Below are 20,962 nucleotides of genomic sequence, written 5' to 3'. Positions count from 1 at the left end.
ATATTTTTATTTTACTTGCTAATGATGAAAGAAATTTGTAAATGAATTAGTCACACTCATTTTTCAAAAGTATGGTCTTTTTCATGGGTGCTCAAATGCAGATATTATGGATTCTGAGTGATTAAAAAATAAAAGTTTTGTTTTTCTAAGTAGAAAATGTTAGTTGAAACACTTTAGAAGAAACTATGTTCTACAATAACAAAGTAGAAAGAAAAATATACTTACATATTGACTCCTCATGTAATAGTCTAGTTCATTCTAAAATAAATTGGAAAAATAATACATTTCAAAGACAAGGGTAACGTTTAAAATATATTTTATATTTTTTATTTTTTCTTCTAAAATTTGAATCTTATTTTTTTCTGTTTAAGATGAATATAAACAAATTAGATAATATATTGTTAATGAAAGTCAAGTGCAAATTATGCCTCATGTTCTTACAAATTGATATAACTAAGCATTTAGGTTGTGATTTTTTTCTAATGTTGCAAAAGTAAAGTTTTTCTTTAAATTGAAAACGTGATACTTTTTAACGATAAATACAATTATTTTTATTTCTAGTTGTTAGTTCAATCACTGTCTTCACATACAAGTAGCAAATACTAAAAAATGCTTGATTAATTTAAGAAACTTTTAAATTATTTTTTTCAGTATAATAGTAGCTGTGGATTTGTCACATAGGGCCTTTAGTGTGCTAAAATTCAGTCTTTTTATACCTGATTTATTGAGAGTTTTTATCAGGAAGACATGTTTACTTTATTAATGCTTTTTGTTAATCTACTGAAATGATTATGTCTTTTTTTCTTCATTAATGTGATGTATCATGTTTATTCACTTTCTTATGTTTATTCATTTATTTTGTTTTTGAGACAGAGTCTTCCTCTGTCACTCAGGCTGGAGTGCAGTGGTACAATCTCAGCTCACTGTAACCTCTTCCTCCTGGGTTCAAGTAATTGTCCTGCCTCAGCCTCCCGAGTTGCTACTACAGCAATTATAAGCACGCATCACCACACCTGGCTATTTTTTTGTAATTTTCATGAGACAGGGTTTCACCATGTTGGGCAGGCTGGCCTTTAGCTCCTGATCTCAAGTGATCTGCTTGCCTTGGTTTCCCAAAGTGTTGGGAATACAGGTGTGAGCCACTGCCTCCAGCCAAGAACACCGTAAAGTACTACTGTGAGAAGTTATATGCCAATTAATTGAAACAATGGAAAAAGTGGATAAATTCCAAGAATCATACAGCCTACCAGAACTTATCTAGAGGAAATAGAAATCCCAAGCAAACCAATAACATATATGAAGATTGAATGAGTAATCCAAATCTTCCCAGAAAAAGAAAGCTCAAGACCGGTTAACTTCACGTTTATTAAACATTATAGAGAAATAATCCCAGTTCTCCCTGATTCTTTCAAAATATTGAAGAGGGAACCTTTCCAAATACATTTTCCTGGCCACCATCATCCTGATACAAACGCTTGTATCAAAGACACTGTAAGAAAAAAAATGAGAGACTGATACAACTGATGGACAAAGATGCAAAAATTATCAACCAAATATTTGCAAACTAAATCCAACAGCACATTAATAGGATCATATAGCATGTCCAAGTAATGTTTATTCATGGGATGAAAGAATGTTTCAATATATTCAAACAAATAAATGTAATGGATACACTACATTAAGATAATGGAGAATAAAAAATCACATAATCTTAATAGGCATTAAAGAGGTATTTGTCAAAATTTAACACAATTTTATGATAAAAACTCTCAATAAATAAGGTATAAAAGAAACTTACCTCAACGTAATAAAAGCTGTATATTGAAAGCCCACAGCTAACATCATGGTCTATGTTGAAAAATAGAAAGGTTTTCTTCTAAGATCTGAAATGAGGCAAAGATGCCCACTTTCTATTTCTGTTCAACATGATGCTAGACCTCCTAGCCACAGCAATAAGGCAAGAAATAGAAATGAGATACATTCAAATATGACAAAAATAATTAAAATTGCCTCTGTTTGCAGATGATAATCTCAAATATAGAAAATGCAAAAGAATCCAGAAAAAAACCTGTTAGAGCTAATAAATTTATTCAGTAAACTTGCGTGATATAAAATCAACATACAAAAATTAGTTGCATTACTACATGCTAACAACAAACTACTCTAAAAGGAAGATTTTAAAAATTCAATTTATTACACCATCAAAAATAACAAAATACTTAGGAATAAACTTAAAGAGGTGAATGATATGTATACTAAAAACTATAAAACACTGATAAATATACATCAAACAAAAATAAGTAGAAACAGCAAAGAAAACAACAACATGCATAGCTTAATTTTTATTACAGCTGTATTTTGCATGCTACAGATAAGGTAACTAGTTAAACAGTTAAAGTGTTGTAGAATAAGGAGTTTGAACAAAGCTTTGTTAAAACCTAGTTCCATACTATCAGATGGCATACTTTAGAGGTGTAGACACAGGCTAAATAGTTGATTAAGTTGATCAACCATGGTTCTAATGCATGGCATTATAAGTTAATTACACATTTAAAAGTTAATTATACATTTTTGCCTGTGAAACAGGCACAATTATCACAGTATACTTACCATGACACAATATTCTGGGTGTAAAATCTATTTCTTTGGGTAAATGAAGAAAGACTTTATCAACTTAGAAGGAGTTCGAATCTTCTAAGAGTGTAAACTACCTGTAAAAGAATGACAGAATTAAGTCGTTAGTTTATTACTAATCAATCATTAATTTTAAGGCATGCCTTAGTCTTGGTACTACTTGTCTTATAAGACCAAGAGAGAGGGCTTGCTTATAGTCTGAGTTTATCAGTTTTCTTTGAAACTGAGAAATGAAACTCCATCGTTGCCAGGTTTTAAAATAGATCCAGTATATATTTAAAGGCAAGAAAGACAATCGGTATTCTATAGGAATAATTAAGTTTTACCATGTAATAGCTTTTTTTTTTTTTTTTTTTTTTTTTTTGCATTCTAAAGTTTGCTCCTGGCCATCTTTGAATTCTTTGAATTTGTGGTAATTTTTATATGTAAAATGGTTTTTCAAGTTGTTAGTAGGAAAATTACAAATACCGAAACATATAGAATGATCCAAAATGATAGATGAAATTCTTGCCCATTACTCTCAATCTCATTCTCATATCTGAGAGGAAACAAAATTTAATTTTTTAAAACATTATTCTTATCATTAAAATGATACATTATTTACAAATATGTCTTTTTAATTGATTTATTAATTTTAGACTACTTTCTGATGTCCCTTTATGAAAGATAAAGAATTTAGTTTATCTCACATTTTTCCCCACCCACCTATGATTTTTATAAAATACACTATTATCCATTCATATGATATCTAGTCATTGTCTTTATAACTGTAGATAATGCTTTCTTCTGTCTCTCTGGATTCACTAACATTATTATCTAGTGACCCATTTATACAGAAGATAGAAATCTTAGTATAGCCTGCAATTTAAATTTTTCCTGCTTCATAGTTATGTTAATTTGAACATTTTAGAAGGACATGGTTGAAATTATTCTGTTCTGCAACTACAATTATCAATGCACTATTTCTAGGTTGAATCATTTTACACTCAACACTAGACTAGAAAGAGAGAGAGGGGGGAAGGGAGGGAGAGAGAATATGTGTGTGTATATATATGTCATTATGATTAAGTCAGTGTTTTTTTACCGAACCAAGTTGGTAACTGAACATAAAGAAAGGAAAGTAATCCTTTGTCACTAAGTCCTGCTGCTTGAAACAGACTATCCCTGGCTTCAAGATTCAAAGGACTTTCTTTTAACTTCTTGTAAGCTTTCTTTGATTCTTTTCAATAATACTCAACCACCACTGATTCTTTTATTTAATGTTTTCCTTTCTTATCTATTTCTTTTTCTTTTACAGTGGTCTTTCCTAACAAAAAATGTTATATTTAGGATAATCATATAACAACATTTTTTTTTTAGTTCTGCTACGTTTAAAAATGGTTTATTTGATTTTAACATTTGCCTGAGTTTAGAGTTCTGGTTTCAAATCACTTTCCCTGTGGGATCTGCATGTGTCACTTTTCTTTTCTATCATTCAGTGTTACCAGTTATCTCAGTTTCATTCTTATTTCTTTATAGGTGATGTGTTATTTTTTCTGTAGTAGAACCTGTATGATTAATACAGACAGTTGTAATATGTTTGTTTCCATTGTTACTTTTCGTTGAACTGAATCTTAAAGAAAATGGCATAGGGACTCTGGGCTTTGTGTTTATGAGTACAATGTGTCTATAGGCATGTTTCCGTCTAGGGTGATTTTATGGTGAATCTAAAGAAAATGATCACCTCTACTATTACTAAATGAAAAGGCCTTTGTTTTTCTGAAAGAGAACCACTGTTCTAGCTGTTCAGAATTCCAACTTAAAATTGAATCCTCTGATAATTACATCAAAGCTCATTCATCACTTATGTACTTGGTGATGCAGCTTGCTGATTCTCTGAATATTTTTTTTTTTTTTTTGAATCACCACTCTTACCTCAGTCTTCTGGACTGCTGTGCTCCTTAACCGTATTTCTTGTATATCCAATCTCATTGGCCTTCAATGATTCATAGTTCTTCAAACATCAGGTTACGTTCTGGCCAATCTTCTTGGTTGGAAGAACAGTGATGGTTTTAACGTTTAAAAGTGCATTTACTTGTCATATTTGACCATTGGAAATAAAGGAAAAGGAGATATTTGAGGTTATCAGACATGTTTCAAGTCACTTGAAATTGCTGGTTTTCTCTATAAGATTCAGAAAATAATATACAGGAGGGTAAGTTGCCCCCATTGTGTCTATGTATAGAATATAATTCAACTATTTGAACATAATATTCAAGCCTTTCTATCCTTAAAAGAAATGCATTTCCTTTTCTTTTTTATTTGTTTGTTTGTTTGATTGAGACAGGATCTTGCTCTGTCACCCTGGCTGGAGAGCAGTCATGCAATCACGGCTCACAGTACCCGCAACCTCCCAGGCTCGAGCAATTCTCCCACCTCAGGTTCCCTGAGTGCCTGGGACTACAGGTACACACCAACAGGCCTGTCTAATTTTTTATGTTTTTATAGAGATGGAGTTTTGCTATGTTGCCCACATGGGTCCCAAACTTCTGGGCTGAAGCAATCTATGTGCCTCAGCCTCCCAAAGTGCTGGGATTATGGGCATGAGCCACCGTGCCTGGAACATTTCCTTTTTAATGTCATCTTTGCTATATTCTCTGTGGTAGGTGGGATTCTAAGATGGCCATCAAGATTACCAGTACTCCTAATGTGCACACATCTTCAATCAGTCATTATTTTCCACTGTGAAGTAATTTTGGAGATACAATTAATATCTTAAATCAGCTAACTTTAACATTATCCCATCTGGCCTAATCGAATTCCCTTAGCCCTTTAAGAATACTGAGTTTTCTCTGGCTGGTTTCAAAAGAGGCAGTTGGAGATTTGACGCATGAGAAGAATTTGACACATGAGAAATTCTCCATTGCTGGCTTTGAAGATGGAAGGAGCAACATGACAAGGAATGAGGCAGCATCCTGTAGTTAAGGGAAGTCTCTGACTGACAACCAACAAGAAAACAGGTATTTGGGAACTCCAGCCATGAAGAACTGAATCCCGCCAACATCATGAATAAGCTTGGAAGCAGATATTTCTCCAGAGCTTCCAGATGAGAACTTGGTCTTTGATCCCAGTCTTAGATGCCTTGAGGAGAGAACACAGCCACTGTGCCTCACTTTTCATCTGTGAAACTGTGACTTATAAACCTGGATTATTTTAAGCCATTTAGTTTCTTGTGACCTTTTACACAGCTGTATAAAACTGGCACATTCTCTCACCATCCTATATTTGTTATGTTAAACTCTAAAAATTACTTCTACATTCTCATATACTTTTGTCTGTGATGGCTCTCCTTTTATCTATTAAAGATGGTTGTCTTTTGTTTTTGACAATGACACAAAGCTTATTTACAATTTTTTGTAAATTATTTATTGGGAATATGCCATCCTCTTCTGAAAAAAGTATTACATATTCCACATACAACATATTTTATTCGATTATACTTTTATTGCTGGGAGCATTCCTTTTTCCATCACTTTGCTTCTATAGCATCTTCAATAGTGTTGTATACCTCAGAAATAGACAAATCACATGGTTGAATTAAGTTGTGACTCAATAGAGACAAGATAGAACTGTAACAAGTTTAACATACACCTTCAATGGAGGAGAGATTTGAATAGAAACTATTATACTATTGACGCTAAAATAAAGGAATATGATAGATATTTAGGCTTGCAGATACAAATGGTCAAAGGTTATATCATTTAAATGATAATAACAGCAATAATTGTGCCATGTAATTGCATTAACGTTTTGTAGTTTGGGAAACATTATCATGTTTATTATTTTACTTTGATTTTCCAAAAAAACATTAAATATAGGAAGTTTACATTTAATAGATAGGATACAGACTTATTTATAATGTAATTTATCAAATCATAAAGATTTGATAAATTACCACATCTTTTTCTCTGACTCAGACTCACTCTAAGGACCCTTCGATTACATACAGCTCACCATGTAATCTAAAACAATATTCTTTTAAGGTTCTTAAATTAATCACAACTGCAAAGTCACTTTGCCATGTAAGGTAATATGTTTGTAGGTTCTGGGGATGAGGAAATAAACATTTTAGGGGGGATATTATTAAGACTACCACAGGCATCCACGGGTTATAAGATAGCTAAAATCAATAGGTTTATTCAATATTAAGATTAGCAGACTTCTAAAACTCCAACTCCTCATCAACACCACTAAATTTTAAACAGTTCCATATATTGTACTTAAAAGATGAAACAGTTTATAAAATGTACTTTAAGGAATTCACTGGTAAGTACATGTTACTAATAAACAACTCTACAATTTATTCATGATTATACAAAACTGGGTTATACTTGAATGCAAATTGCTACTCTGTTATTTCAATTTAATGTTAGTTATTCTTTTTTTTTTTTTTTGAGACGGAGTTTTGCTCTTGTTGCCCAGGCTGGAGTGCAATGGTGCGATCTCGGCTCACCGCCACTATCGCCTCCTGGGTTCAAGCAATTCTCCTGCCTCAGCCTCCCAAGAAGCTGGGACTACAGGCTTGCGCCACCATGCCCAGCTAATTTTTGTATTTTTAGAAGAGACGAGGTTTCACCATGTTGACCAGGATGGCTCGATCTCTTGACCTCGTGGTCCACCCGTCTCGACCTCCCAAAATGCTGGGATTATAGGCTTGAGCCACCGCGCCCGGCCTAATGTTGGTTATTCTTAAGCAAATATCCAGTAAAAGATTAAAGGACAGATTAGCACTGGAGTCATAAAAATAAAGGTAAAAAGCATCGCTCTGTCTTGAGACTTGTGACTTTAGAAAGTTAACAGCTAACTTCAGTTTTTGGAGGTGAAATGCCACCACTATTTTTTTCTTACAGTTCCATAATTTGAAATTTTTATACAATAGCTCCTTTGGAAACCGTTCAAACTCTTAAGCTGATTAAGTTATGAACTGCTATTTTTTCCCTAGGTCTTTTTAGAATTCATATCTGGCCTATTGTAGTGTTATATTAGGAACAAGTCTGTTTTCAACAGACAGAAACAATGAAATGAGACTGGCATCATCCCAACTGGTTTTATTGAGAAAAATGTAGCAAAATTAACAGATGAATTCAAAAGACAAGTTAATTACTTTATTAGCTGCTGAGGGCATTTATTTATAATTATTTATATAAATAGGCAAAAAATTGCATGTATTTTAAATAATTTTAAACTTATTAAAACAGATATATGATCCATTGCTTCAAAACACGTAAACCAAATTGACAACACAAACAAAATGTAAAGTGCTTTTCTAAAACATAAAGTGCATTCTAAAGTCTTCTACCTTCAGAAATTCACTTGATATCTATATTATACAAATGAAATGTCACCATATTTATTGATAAAGAAATATTTATTCCAACTTTAAGCTGGTTTTATTTAAAATGTTCATGGTATATATTCCTTTAAGCAATAATGCCACATTCTTAAATCACATTTTTGAAAAAGTTTTTTGTCTTAATTTTCAAGATAAGGTAACCACTGTGTCAATTATCTGAATCTCAATTGAGATTTGTATTCAATACATAGAATTCTACCTTTTAGCCATACGGTTTCAATAAGGAAAAGAAAGAAACTGATATTTAATAAGAAGACAACTGCTATTGAGTAATAGGCAGTATATGTGCTTTACATATATGCTATGCCAAAAATTTATGTGATCCCTGCAATTGTTCAGATCAGAAGCAATCTTCTGGACTGTTCATGGTTTATTTATTAAAACAAAAGAGGAATAAAACAATGTAGTAGTTTGGGTCTCAGTAATTTCATTTTCTATCTTTTCGGATTTTAAAAGTTTTTTATTTTTATAATTTTGAATTTTACCTTAGATTTAGGAGGTACATGTGCAGATTTGTTACATATATATATTGTGTGATGCTGAGATTTGATCTCATTACCCAGGTTGTGAGCACAGTACTCAACAATTAGTTTTTAATCCTTCCTTCTCTCCAGTAGTTCCCAGTATCTACTGTGGCCATCTTTGTATTGATGAGTACCAAATGTTTAGCTCCTATTTTTAAGTGAGAACACTTGGTATTTCCTGTTTCTGTTGCTGCATTAATTTGCTTATCTTAATGACCTCCAGCTGCATTCATGTTGCTGCAAAGGCCATGATTTTGTTCTATTTATGGCTGTGTAGTATTCCATGGCATAAATATACCACATTTTCTTCATCCAGTTAACTGTTGATGGGCACATCGGTTGATGAGCACATAGGTCTTTGCTATTATGAATAGTGCTGCAATGAACATAACACGTGCATGTGTCTTCATGGTAAAAGGATTTATATTCCTTTGGAAATATACCCAATAATGAAATTGCTGAGTCAAATGGTAATTGTGCTTTCAGTTATTTGAGAAATTTCCAAACTGTTTTGCACAGTGGCTGAACTAATTTACCTTCTCAAAAACAGTGCAGAAGCATTCTCTTTTCTCCACAGCCTTGCCAGAGGCTTTTTTTCTCTCTCTCTTTTTTTTTTTTACTTTTATATAATAGCCATTCTGACCAGTAAGAGATGGTATATCACTGTGGTTTTGATTTTCATTTCCCTAATGATTAGTAATGTTGAACATTTTTCAAGTGTTTGTTGGCCATTTGTATATCTTCTTTTGAGAAGTGTCTGGATGTGTCTTTTGCCCACTTTTTAATAGGATTTTTTTTTTTTGGTTGTTCATTTGTTTAAGTTCCTTGTAGATTCATGATATTAGACCTTTGTCAGATGTATACTTTGTAAATATTTTCTCCCATTCTGCAGGTTATCTGTTTACTTTGTTGATAGCTTCTTTTAATGTACAGAAGCTCCTTATTTTTAATTAGGTCCACTTGTTAATTTTTGCTTTTCTTGCAAATTACTTTTGAGGACTTAGTCATAAATTCTTTCCCAAGGCCAATTCCAGAATGCTGTTTCCCAGGTTTTCTTCTAGGCTAATTATAGTTTGAAGTCTTACATCTTTAATACATCTTAAGTTAATTTTTGTATGCGATGAAAGATAGGGGTTCAGTTTCATTCTTTGGCATATAGATGGCCAGCGATCTCAGCATTATTTATTGAATAAGGAGTCCTTTCCCCATTCTTATTTTTGTCAGCTTTTTAAAGGTCAGACAGCTGTAGGTGCAGCTTTATGCCTGTGTTATCTCTTCGCTTCCATTTGTCTATGTGTCTATGTTTTTGTACCAGTACCTTGTTGTTTTGGTTAATGAAACCTTATACTATAGTTTGAAGTCTAGTAACATGATATCCCTGGCTTCATTCTTTTTTGCTTAAGATTGTTTTTGCTATTCAGGCTCTGTTTTGGTTCCATATCAATTTTAGAATAGTATTTCTAATTTTCAAAGAATGGCATTAATAGGTAGTTTGATACAAATAGCATTTAATCTATATAGATTACTTTGTGCAGTATGGACACTTTAGCCATGTTGATTCTTCTAACTCATAAGCATTGAATTTTTTTTGTTTGTGTGACCTATGATTTCTTTCAATAATGCTTTGTAGTTCTCCTTGTGGAGATATTTCACCTCTTTGGTTAGAGATGTTCTTAGGTATTCTTGTGGCTACTGTAAATGGGATTATATTCTTGTTATTCATGCATTTGAATGCTACAGTGAGTAAGCTAAAAAAACCGAGTGCTTTTGATCTGCATTTTCTTTCTTTCTTACTTTATTTTTCTCCTTTTCTCCCTACAAATTCTCCTCTGAAAACTTTGTTATGATCTGAAACAATGCTTACCGCTTTTGTTTTCACTTAAAACATTTGTGTAAAATTGAGATTATATTTAGAAAAGGTGAGAAAATAAAGACATTTGTAATTTTTTAGGTGAAATACGCCAAAAATTTCACCATAATTAAGAGAATAATTCAGTGACATTTAGTACATTTACATCGTGTGAGCACTATCCTTTTCTAGTTCTAAATGTTCATCTCCCTAAAAAACAACTCTTTAAACTTCATACAGGAATTGCTGTTTTCCTATAGCCCTAGCCCCAGGTGACCACTAATCTTTCTGTGTCTATTAATTTAGTTATTCTGACTATTGCGTGTAAATTGAATTATACACTATATGACCTTTTTGGTCTGGCTTCTTTCCCATATAATATTATTTTTATGGTGCACCCATATTGTATATTACTTGGATATATCACAGTTTTGTTCATTTATTATTGATTGTAACTTAAGTTGTCTCCACATATTGGCTGTTACAGATAGTGTTGTTATGGTCATTTGTGTAAAAGTTCTTGTTCGAATATCCATTTTTCAAACAATTCGGGCGTATACCTAGAAATGGAACTGCTGGGTCATATAGTAATTATATGTTTAATTTTCAAGAATCTCCAAACTATTTCAACAGTGGCTGCACTATTTTACATTGCCAACAGCAATTAACTAGCATTTCAATTTCTCTACATCCTTGCCAGCATCTATTATGTTCTATTCTTTTTTTAATTTTAACAATCCTAGTGAGTGTGAAATAGTTTCTAATTGTGGCTTTGATTCACATTTCCCTAATTGCTAATGACATTGCACATCATTTCATATGCTTACTTACCATTTGTAAATTTTCTGTGGAGAAATGTCTATTCAAATCTTTTTGCCTACTGCAAAAAAATTGGTTGTCTTTTTGTTTACATATTCTGGATGCTCGGCCTTCGTAAGATATATTATTTGCAAACAATTTACCTGTTCTCTATGTTGTATTCTCGAAGTACTTGATTGTGGCTTTGGAGGCACAAAATTGTTTAATTTTAATGAAGTTTCATTAATATGTATGTTTTGTTGCTCATGTTTTTGGTATTGTATGTAAGAAACCATTGCTAAATCTGAGGCCATGAAGATTTAGCCCTATACTCACCTTTAAGACTTTTATAGAATTAGCTTTATATTTAGGTTTGTAATCAATTTTGAGCTAAGTTTTCTGAATGGTGTGAGGTAGGTGTCCAATATCATTCTTTTGCAAACTTAGCTTAACTTATATTCCAAAATTTACTCTGACATAACTTTATACCTCCTTCTTTATGTAGTTATTGTTATAAATTACATTATATTTTCATTGTTTATATATTGTCTTAGATTTATAATTATTGAATAATGGAACATAGGAATGAAAGAAGAGTTAAAATAAAATTATACTGACTTTATATGTATCTATGTAGTTACCTTTGCCAGTATACTTTATTTTTTTGTATGGCTTCAAGTTCTTCTCTAGAGTTCATTATTTCAGCCTGAATGGCATTTCTAATAAAGCAAGTCCACTAGCAACAACTGCCTCATAATTGCATATGGCCTCTGGAACGCAAGTCGGAGGCTGGATGCAGGTCAGAGGCTCTGGTCTCATTGCCTAGAAAACGCAGCTTATGTTGGTCTGGCCCATCCTGCCACACATGCATTTTTGAATGATTATTCAACTTAGAAGGATACATGCCAGCATCTCACATCCGCTTTAGTAGGAGTCCTTGTATTCTCACAGTAATTTTAAGGCTCTTTTCTCTGGTATTCCAAATTATAGTTTAATTGCAGAAAGATGAGATAATGTGGGTGGATGTGAAAGCCTCTGTGGGTTAGAAGCTCCATTTCACAAATAAGAACTAATATATCTTGTAAGAGACTCTCTAGGTATAACTTCCATTGTTCTGGCAAGGGACAAATTTAGTTTGTATTTAGGAAAATCCCAGCTATGGCTTCCCACCAAATAAAAAATCCTTCACATACTTCCCAGTCCAAAATCAATTTGAAGTTATTTGTAAACATAACTTAAAAATCACAAGTCAAATTTCCTAATAACAGGAATTAATATTCCACCTTTATTACATATCTAAGAATTGGAAATCTAAAGTTACACCAGGTTTAAACTCCTCTATAAAGAAGAAGAAAACACTTGCTAAACTGTTACAATTTATTTATTTTATATTAAGCAATAAATCACTTGTAACTATATATACTCAACATTTTTGAAAAAGATAAAAAGAATAAATGATATATTTAAACTTATATAGTATAATATTATATTTCTTACAGACTGCTATCCCAACTGTGTCTATATATTATTTTCCCATTACACCAAATAAATGATTAGAATGTTAATTAACCCACATATATCTCATGGTTTTAAAAATTATGTAAACAAAAATTCACCAGCTTGATCTTATCCATTTTATTTGATATATTGATTTACTTGCAATATGTTCAAGGAATTTGGAATCTTTGGAATAACCTAGTTATTTATTAAGTCATATATATGAAAATATAATTGAAGTAGACATATTTTTATTTTGGTTTTACAATAAATTTTATTTTTATATTTTAAACTTAAATTTAAGAAACTCTTATCTGTGTAAAACATTCTAGTCAGAATAAAATGGGAAATAACACGGTGGAAGATAAAAGTAAAATTATTCCATCTTTACAAAGAGAGATAGATTAACATCTTACATATTTTCTGGCATTTTTGTTCTATTCCTGTAGAGGCAGATACTTTTGAATACATTGTAAAATATTTGCATTTAAAAAATAACATTATGGTCAAAGAATATCCCAAATATTTTACAGCTATTAACATTACTGGTAATAGCTGCATAGTATATCTGTATAAAGTTATGCCATGTCTCTTCAATCACTGGGCATTCTAGTTGTTTGTATATTGTTTTTAAAAAAATGATAGCATCAATACCTCTTACACTTGAGTTTCTATTACTATCAATGTACTATCCAATATTTTTGTTAGCAAATTTTGAAAGCCTCCTATTCTATGAAGAAGTTAATCACTGCCATCCCATGTGCATTCAATTTAAAAAGTATTCATGAGCACTTACAATGCATGAGACACTTCTGATCCAACACTTAAGAAAATGAACTGAATGGTCAGAAAATCAGTTTCAGACAACATGCACAGATTGCAAAGACTTTTATATTAGAACTAGAATGAGATTTTGTACACAAAGAGAAACTTGAGTTAATGGAATCTAAAGAACGAGAGGCCTTGGGGAAAGATGTTGTTCACATCTGATATGTCATTAAGAGATTAGATGCTTTTAAAGCCGCCATGAGAAAAATCTAAATGATACACATTCATGGTAGTAATGGGAAAGGAAATTTTAGAGTCGTCCACAGGTTCACTCAGCATAATGCCATTGATTAAATAATGACTAGAACAAAATTGCACATTAAAGTGTGATAACATCCACTAGAATATCTTAACCTTCTCTGAAGAAAGATATTTGCTAACATTCTAATAGAACCTTCTGCATAGTGTCATTGAGGAGAGCTGAATCGATTCAGGAAATAGAGTGATTGAGTTGTGATTTTTTGAGGGTACTACTGCTCTACAAGGCAAAAATCACACTTAGGTTTTTCAAAAGCACATAAAAATAGTTCTTGACAGGAACAACTCTCTGGGATTCAAAGGAAGCGTTAAGCCTGTGGAAACAGTAATAGTGGAAAATATATTAACTTACTAAGAAATATGAAACTATAAACAAAAAATTGGAACAAGAAAGTAATGTATTTACTTGTGGTAGGGAAAACATTTAACAAGGTACTTCTTGTTGTTAATTGAAATATGTATTTTATTTCACACTAACTCTATTTTGAAAGATGGCATTGGAAACACAATATAAAACTTAGAATAACTTATAATATAAAATTTAGAATATAAAAACTGAAAGGAATTTTACATATCATATGAGGAGACAGAGGTCTAAAAACATAAGGAGAATTATCCAGGTGTAAGTGAATATGTGAGATAAGATTACATTCAACTGTAAATAAGAAAAATCTCAAATTTGACTCTAAGAAACATTGGCTGGGCATGGTGGTGGCTCATGCCTGTAATCCTAGCACTTTGGGAGGGTGAGGTGGGTGGATCACAAGTCAAGAGATCGATTTCAGCCTGGCCAATATGGTGAAACCCTGTCTCTGCTAAAAATACAAAAATTAGGGCGTGGTTGCACGTGCTTGTAGTCCTAGCTACTCAGGAGGCTAAGGCAAGAGAATTATTTAGACCCACCGAGACCATGCCACTGCACTCCAGCCTGGCGACATTCTAAAACTCCTTCTCAAAAAAAAAAAAAAAAAAAAAAAAAAATTGCCTAAGTAATCTGTCAAAGGCTGTTGTTGTATTTCAGTGATTCTATTAAAGACACTTCTGGGTAAATCTCAAAATCAAGTTGTTTTCAACTCTTCTTAATCTTTAAGACTTTCCAGGCTAGTCCTTTGCATTTCATTATGAATTTTAGAATCAAGTTATCAACTTCCATGAAAAGCTCTGCTGGAATTTTGATTGATTCTATAGGCAAATTTAAAGATAATTAACATGTAAAAATACTAAATTTTTCCAATCTGTGATTACAATACATCTTTTCATTTATCTAGGTCTTTAATTTTTCTAAGTAATATTAGTAGTTGCCAGAGTACAATTCTTGGAAACCTTTCAATAAATTTATTCCTAAGAGTTTGAAAAAATAAAAAAGACTAAGAACCTTCTGATTTTTCTGTTCTGTTTTAATTGATTAAATGGAGCTTACCACATTATGGAGGGTAATCTATTTCACTAAAAGTCTACTGATTTAAATATTGATCTTATCTAAAAAATATTCATAATAAAATATAGACTGGTGTTTGACCAATATATAGATATCACCGCCTAGTCAAGCTGACACATGCAATTAATCATCACAAGTTCACCTCTTTCTAAGTTAACTTGGCACCCATACACATCTCCTTAACCCAAACTTAATCTCCAAATAAACACAATAACAAGGTCACACTCTGTCTAACATGATACAACTATCCTGCATAGTACCCAAAACATACCAATCCTTTCCCCAGAGGATAATTCAAAGTCATTGGGTAGTATTCACTTTTCTCCTTAAAATCCCATAACTTTAATACTATGATATAAAATCAACCACACTTAAATACTATGTTGTAATTCAATACATATTATGTCATCACATAAAAAGATAGAAAAGAAAAACAAATGTGTGTGTATGTGTGTGTGTGTGTGTGTGTGTGTGTGTGTGTGTGTAGTCTCTCCTTACCTGCAGTTTTAGTTACTCGCAGTCAACTGTATTCTAAAAATAGATAAGCATAGTACAATCAGATATTTTGGAAAAAAAGAAAAATATATTCCCATAACTTATATTACAGTATATTGTTATGATTGTTCTATTTTATTATTAGTTATCATTGCTAATCCCTTTTTTATTGTACTTTAGGTTCTGGGGTACATGTGCAGATCGTGTAGGATTGTTGCATAGGTACACACATGACAAGGTGGTTTCCGGCCTCCATCCCCCCGTCACCTATATCTGGCATTTCTCCCCATGTTATCCCTCCCTAACCCACACTGTTCCTCTCTTACCTCACCCCCAACAGGCCCTAGTGTGTGATGCTCTTCTCCCTCATTGTTAATTTCTTACTGTGCCTAGTTTATAAATTAAACCATATCATGGGGGGTGTGTATATATATATGAAAAATCACTAAACATAGTATTTTATATTATGCATGGTTTTAGGCATCCCCTAGGGCTTTTGGAATGTATCCCATGCAGATAAGGGGCAACTAGTATATATACATACACACATACACACACACTCACATACACACTCACACACAAATATTTATGTAAAATGAGGAAAATATTCTTATGTCAATTGAAGTCCTCATTTCTGTAACTGGCCACATGGTTATTGCCAGTATTTACAAATGCGTTCTTTTATTACCCATTGCCTTAACCCTCAGCAGGCACCTCAACTGATAGTCATTCCTTGACTAGTAGGATGCTTCGAGACTTCATTTTGAAGGTCGTTTCCATTATTAGTCTTGCCTGAATTGTATTTTTTCATTAATGTCAGTCACAGGACATGGTAATACTAAGATATGCCCTATGGGGTCCTGTATTCCAGATATAATCTTTCTTACCTCCCTTGTGCAGTAACAGTCCAATTTCACCTTAGTAATTAGTCAATCACCCCACCCAGCACAGTAGCTCCCTTCTTTGCCTGTTGATTCAGAGACATAGCAGCTCAAAGTGGATAGCTGTAGCTTAATCCACTGTGTCTTATCTTCCAATTCAGTGGAATAATTAATATGTCTCCGGATGAAAGGGTTCCTTTCTTTGGAACTAAGACCTCTAGGCCAGCAGATCATAAGGTTGCATAAGTAGGAAGCAAAAAATTTGCTAGCAAGTGGGTCAATAGTGGTAATAGGGAGTGTGCCTGTCCCATGTTAACTTCCTGATTCCTGGAACCATGAATCCTGGCCATAAGGAAAACAACATCATATATTGGATGCTAATTCAGAACATATACAGCCTTCTGGAGCATCTTACCAAAACCTTGCCTGGTATTGCCACCTGGCTGGAGTTGTAACTCAATTTTCTTTCTTGGGGTATAGGAGGGTAATCAAACAGTATTTATTTTAAAATTTAAATTCAAAATGCATATATATACTTTGTTTCAACAACTTTTCCTTTCAAGTCATTTATTCTTTAGAGATATTTGCACATGTACACAGATACATGTAAAAATACTTCACCGCTATATACCTGTTTGTAATAATGAGAAACAAATGACATCCACCAGTAGGGGAGGGTTATATATATTATGGTATTCCGAATTCTCAGCCACCATGGTACATTAAACTAAGTGTTTAGTGTAAAGTATCGGTTTTAGCATATAAAGAGAGCAAAATATCTTTTTTCACTTATTCTTTGCTCTTTTGAAGAGTTTCCTATGTAACTGAACTTTCAAAAGACCATTCTACCATTCTATCAGACCAGTTTCTTCAGGATAATAGAAAACATGGTAAGAGAAGTGAATTTCTTCAGCCTGCATCCACTGCAATACTTCATTTGCTGTGAAATTAGTACCTTGATTAGAGAAATGTTGTGTGCGGAATACCATAAATGCAGATAAGGCAGTGTACAGATGATAGTTTTGTGAGAATTATTGGGTGCAGGGAGGACAAATCAATACTCAGCATAAGTTTCTCTTCCAGGAAGAAGGTAACACTGCCTCTTTCATGCTGAAAGCCATCCAATGTACTCAACCTCCCACCAGGCAGCTGGCTGAACACTCCAGAGAATGGTGCTGTATCAGGGATCAGTGACAGTCTCTGTTGCTGCTGGCAGATTGAGCACACAGTAATGGCCATAGCCAGGTCAAACCTGATTAATAAAATTCTCCTCTGCTGAGATAACCTCTCGATGAGCATTTATGTGGGACACAAATGTCTTTCTGTTTTTCTCCCATTCAGAGAAGTCTATCCACATACCTAGTCTTTCTTGTTACCAAGTTTTAAATCATGTTTTTTGCAAGTTTCTAACCATCCAGCCAACCTAATGGCCACAGCTCATGAATTGGTGTGTAATTCTACACCTGGCGATTTCTCCTTCCAAAATCAATCAACAAAATTTACATTTGATGTGAATTTCAAAATTTACACTTGATGTTCTTCCCATTGAGAGGAATTCCTGTCATCACTGCTCTTCACGGTAGTCCTAAAAAGGAACAGTAGGTTGGGTGCAGTGGCTCATGCCTATAATCCCAGCCTTTGGGAGGCCACGGTAGGTGAATCATCTGAAGTCAGGAGTTTGAGACTAACCTGGCCAACATGATGAAACCTCATCTGTTCTAAAAATACAAAAATTAGCTGGTCATAATGGCATGCACCTTTAGAAGCCTGAGGCAGGAGAATCTCTTGAACAGGAGGTGGAGGTTTCAGTGAGCTGAGATCATGCCACTGTGCTCCAGCCTGGGCAACAGAGTAAGAATCCATCTCAAAAAAAAAAAAAAAAAAAAAAAAAAAAAAAAAGAACTGTAGTGTTGCAGCTGTCTATTTCAAGTGGTGCATGCATGTCACATAGGACCATCTGTAAACCAGGTTGAGTTTTCTTTTCCTTCATCAAATGTCACTTGCCCAATGCTGTGGTTAAGAGAACTCTTTTAAAACTTGCAGCTAGCCGGGCGCGGTGGCTCAAGCCTGTAATCCCAGCACTTTGGGAGGCTGAGGCGGGTGGATCACGAGGTCAAGAGATCGAGACCATCCTGGCCAACACGGTGAAACCCCGTCTCTACTAAAAATACAAAAAATTAGCGGGGCATGGTGGTGCGTGCCTGTAATCCCAGCTACTCAGGAGGCTGAGGCAGGAGAATTGCCTGAACCCAGGAGGCGGAGGTTGCGGTGAGCCGAGATCGCGCCATTGCACTCCAGCCTGGGTAACAAGAGCGAAACTCCGTCTCAAAAAAAAAAAAAAAAAAAAAAAAAAAAAACTTGCAGCTAAAGAGCATCTGTGTTACCATGCAACTAGGAGCAGTGGGAAAAAAAAAGACCTGCAATTCATTATTATTTTACTCTGAATATTCTCTCTGTCTGGAGAATTTTCCCTGAGAGATCTGTTCAGCTTATTTCACATTTTTTACAAGTCTATGCTCAAATGTCACCTTCTCAATGTGGACTTCTATGGTGAACACACTCTAAAGTACTCCCAGTGGGTCATACCTTTATATAATTCCCCTCCTTTGCATGTGGGTGGAACCTGTGACTTCTTTCTAACTGATGAAATATGAAAAATGGGTGAGATAGTTTTCCATTGACTAGGTTGCTTTATATACTTAGCAGAATGGAGAGAGAGACTCTTCCTTGATAATTTTGAATAAGCTGTGTTGGGAGAAGGTCTTAACGTGTGTGTGATGGAGGATATGTTGTTTGCTGAGGGACAATGGCAAGAAACACGCAGCCACCCCCAGGCAGAAAACTGCTAGAATAGTAAGCAATTTGTACTGGTCATGCACTAGTTAAGCCAGTTCCCAAAACACAGGATATATACCCTTGTCCCTACTGCTGACTCGCAGGGAGTGCTTTCTAGCTTATTTCTATTTTAGTAGTGAACAGGCACTATCTGCCTGTTTAGTGTATCCTTATTTTATAAAGAAACACTGAGCACCTGCTTATTAAAAATAATCATTGTTCACAAAGAATAAATATGTAGGTCAGAGTCCTCTCTGGGCTTTCAGCTGGGAAATGCCGTCAGTCCCCTGACATCCCACTCTAATCCCATTTTACAATCTATCTTTGTTACTCTTTCTTAATTCCTTCAACACCGCCTGGGTTGGGGTCTCCACAACTGAGCTGGTCTCAGCAACTGTCATGTATAAAGCGGGTTTTGTGAAAGATCCCTGGGCCAAGAAACTGCTGGCAGCCTCTAATTGCTGAAAACCAGTAAGAAGCCCAGACTGTCATTCCTACTACCACTACCACAAGGAAATGAATTTCACCAATAGCCTTAGAAAGCTTGGAAGTGGACATTTTCCACAGACAATCCTCCAGATGAGAATACACCATACCCAACATCTTGATTGAAGAAAGGACAGGTATGCTGACTATGGAATAAATGTGGGTTGGTTAAGCTGCTAAATTTGTGGTGATTTGTTACATAGAAATAGGAAATTCATACACCTTCCCTAATCACTCTATTGGAAATTGCTAGACCTTCCCTCACTACATGTCCTTTGGGCCTTTCTGCTTTGTTTCATCCACAGCACTTTTCACTGCCTGATATTCTATATAATTAACTTGTTTATATGTTTTAATATCTGTTCCTCCCAACTATAATAAAAATTTTATTTTTAAAAGCAGAATTTGTTTCTACTTTGTCACAGACATATCAACTATGCTTAGAATAGCACCTGACAAATAAAGAGCACACAATAAAAGAGACATGTATATATGCATTACAATGAAATCAGCCAGATCTGAAGAGTTAGGCAGCTTAAGTAACATACAGCAGGTTAAATATAGGAGATAGATCACAGGGTATGATCCAGGAAGTCTTGATTCCAGTACTAGATCTACCATTTTCATTTAACTCTGCACAAGTCTTTCAAATTTACTTAGCTTCAGTTTTAATATTTCTAAATATGGATAATAATGCAAGCCTTGTCTAGTTACATATTTATTATCATTATCAAACAAGGTAATATATATATTGCATAATCAATTTTAAGAAGTAGTATTCCAAATGAACAATACAGATGGCTAATATGCATGTAAAAAATCCCAGCCTTCATAGTAAACAAATAAATTATAAGCAAAACATTAATGATAAATCACTTATTGACAATAAATTAAAACATTGAGTGATGCTACCCAATATTGGACATGGTATATATTCTTATATATGTTGAGAGTAGTGTGAAAATGGTGTAATGAATTGCTGTTTGGAAAACATCAAAAGCCTCAAGAAGAGCACACATATCTCTTTCACTCCAGCAGTCCTCTTTG

General features: G+C 33.8%; 1 protein-coding gene across 1 annotated transcript in view; it reads left to right on the top strand.

Moving 5' to 3' along the window:
- The window catches only part of ZNF804A (zinc finger protein 804A), a 316,589-nt gene that overhangs the window by 271,956 nt on the left and 23,671 nt on the right, over positions 1–20,962 (top strand). The window lies entirely within an intron of this gene.

Source organism: Saimiri boliviensis, chromosome 5 (assembly GCF_048565385.1).
Source record: "Saimiri boliviensis isolate mSaiBol1 chromosome 5, mSaiBol1.pri, whole genome shotgun sequence".
Classification (NCBI taxonomy): Eukaryota; Metazoa; Chordata; class Mammalia; order Primates; family Cebidae; genus Saimiri; species Saimiri boliviensis.
The sequence above is the reverse complement of the archived record's forward strand: the minus strand, read 5'-3'. Positions and strand labels throughout refer to the sequence as shown.